The sequence below is a fragment of the Lathyrus oleraceus genome, chromosome 1 (assembly GCF_024323335.1).
Source record: "Lathyrus oleraceus cultivar Zhongwan6 chromosome 1, CAAS_Psat_ZW6_1.0, whole genome shotgun sequence".
NCBI classification, from domain to species: Eukaryota; Viridiplantae; Streptophyta; class Magnoliopsida; order Fabales; family Fabaceae; genus Lathyrus; species Lathyrus oleraceus.
Genome location: NC_066579.1, coordinates 234826868 through 234830030, shown reverse-complemented (window position 1 = coordinate 234830030; position 3163 = coordinate 234826868).

The following is a 3163-nucleotide window of genomic DNA, read 5'->3' as shown; positions in this document are numbered from 1 at the left end:
AATTGGAGGGAATGTGAAATTTGAGATCTGAAATTGTTTCTCCTTTGTCAAATAGTTAGGGTTTGCCTTATATATCACTCATCAATCACACTGAAATCACAATTAGGCTTTGGTTAATTAAGATTAGAGAGATATGAGGTGAATTGCAAAATTGCCAAATGCACCTGGCATGGCCATGTAGCACGTGAATAGTACCATGCAAGCTGGGATTTCACTTAAAAACATCCAATAATCAACATGGAATGATCAAATTGCTTGTAGCTTAGGCCAAATTTGAATTATAAAATTTCCCTCCATTTTGCACATGTGTGAACAAGTGATCATATGAGCTTCTTTCATGCAAGGAAATGATTCATTTGGAAAGTATTGGTCACAAGGAGCATTTTGCAAAAAGAGTGGACCAATTTGGAGTTTTGAACCAAAAGTTATGTCATGTCGAAATTCCATGTATACTTTGTGATCATTTGGCCATAAATTCTCAACCAATTATCAGATGATCATGAAATAGGACTTTTTGAAAAGAGGAGAGAAAGATATTCAACTTTCATGTTCACCAAAAATCCATTTGAAGCTTCTTTGATGTTGGAAAGTCAAGTTGAATATGGACCTGAAACTTGTTATTTTTGGAAACTTGAAATTACAGGTCACTTTCCATTTTTGGAAACTTTTGCCATGACTTCAAAATCTTCAAGATAGATGTTTAACATGATGAATAGGCCTTGTTTGAACATGAATGGGATGTCTCAAATCATTTCCCCCACCTCAAAGCCCTCAGTTAACTGCACAGTTGATTATTTGGTCCTCAGATGACCAAGACATGTTTTGATGCACTTGAGCCTCCGCCACTTGGGGAAAATGCTCCAAATGGAACCCTAGCTCATGTAAGCTCAATATGATGGTCATGTGGTCCTCATCTCAAGAGAATACCATCAGCTCTTGCACAAAGGATGCTCTTGAAGTGCTTAACCTGTGCTTGCTTATACTGCAAAATAAAATGTTAAAGACATATTTTTGTGCTTTTGGTTAGTGATGAAAACAAGAAAAGCAATGATATACAATGCAAGCATGCCTGGTGATCTCAACCACTCACAAGAGATCCCAACCCAAAGGGAAAGGAAGCCAAGATGTTCAAATGATCCTTGAGGCTATGTAATGCTATGCTATGATGCCATGAGGGATCTTAGGGACAAAATTGGGGTCTTACAGATGCCCCTATTTAAGATCATTCTAGCCGGCGAATTGAAGGTTAAAATCTTTGTTTCGACGAGATAGAATGGGCTTAAATAATAACAAAGAGACAAATTTTTGGTCCCTGAGAGACCTCATGATGCAAATGTTATGTATGCAAAACAAACTATCTCTGTGGGGATATGGGTCCACAAAGAAGAAAAGAAATGAAAATCCATGGGAGTAATTCACTCTATGAGACACAGAGACTCTAACGGGACTCTTGTGGGGAACAAAAAAGAAAATGCGTGAGCAGGACACGACTTGAAACTGGGGAAAAGGACTGATTGACGACTCTCATGGATAATTCAATCCATGGAGCAGAGACCCTACTGGGGAGTGAAACAACTCAAAACTGGGGAAAAGAATTCCAAAGGGAAATAAATCCAATGGAAAGACTCAAGTTGACTCAAAGATGCATGTGTTGGGGAAAACGCCAACACAGCACAACTATCCGCAATGGATACTTCGGATAAAAATCCGGACTCAGGATGGGGAAAGATCTGAACAAAACATCCCTGCCGGGAAAAATGCATGTATTGGGGAATACGCCAACACAGCAAAACTATCCACAATGGATACTTCGGATAAAAATCCGGACAACACAATCCACTAAGGGACTTTGCTGACAACTTCGCTGGGGAAATTAAAAAAGACTCTCTAGGGGAAGCAGCGGGAATGAGGTGTTACCGGTTACTGGGTAACAAGCTCGGGAAGAATGAATATCTAAGACCGGTATAAGGGTGAGAGATATCAATCAACCAAAACATCTGAGGAAGACCTAAAAAATGGTATATTTCAACTCAGGGAAATCTGACTCCACAGGGGGACCAAGGTCATAATAGGGAGCAGAAAGGAAGGAACACCAGGGATACCGGTTACTGGGTATATAATAGGCGACCGACCAAAGCGTGAATCAGAGAATAAACCCAAAACACTCATCATCCTGAAGAAAGCTAGAAAAGCAGACTTGTTTATAGGATGGACATTCGATTCCGAAACAGGAAATACGAATCTTACTCGATTGGAAGAAGAACAAAAGACTCCGACCAAAGAGCGCATGAGATATATTATCTATTACCGTCAGAACGTAGATAATATACTCGCATGAAAGGGACACCGGGGATACCGGTTACTGGGTATATAATAGGTGACCAATCGAGGCGTGAATTGGTGGATAAACCCAAGACACTCATCATCCTGAAGAAGGCTGGAAAAGCAGACTTGTTTATAGGATGGACATTCGATTCCATAAGGAATACGAATCTTACTCAACTAGGGAAGGACAGAATGCTTCGACCGAAGAGCGCATGAGATATATTATCTATTGCCGTCAAAACGTAGATAATATACTCGCATGGAAGATTATCCCAACCGGGTTGTAGGTTAACAAAGGATAAATCGACCGAAACGAAAGGCATCGGGATACCCAACTAGGTATGTAATGATAACCAATCAAAGGAGAAACAATGATTACCTGCAACAAAAGGGTAGACGAGAGATGACTCACTGGGGATAAATTGCGCTAACGAGGCAACAATCCAAACAAAATGGGGTAGAATATTCGATTCCACAAAGGGACAACGAATCTTACTCAACTGGGGAAACACAAAAGTGTAGATGTTTGATTGGCTGCATTTTATGGTAAAACACTAACTGGACTTTAATGTCTCGACTGATGTCGTGACATGCTGTGGAGATGTTTGATTGACTGCATTATGTGTTAGATCATCTAACTGTACTCTGATGTCTTGGCTGATGTCATGACATTCTGAGTAGTATACTGCAGGTTTAGCTAATACAGGATTTATTGAATGTCAAACTGGATGTTATGACATTCATCCCTGTCAGCAGATACTGAGGAATAGAACAGTTGGTGTTCTGCTATAACTCAGTATTTATTTTCAGTCTGTTTATCAAGAAAATAATAGACATG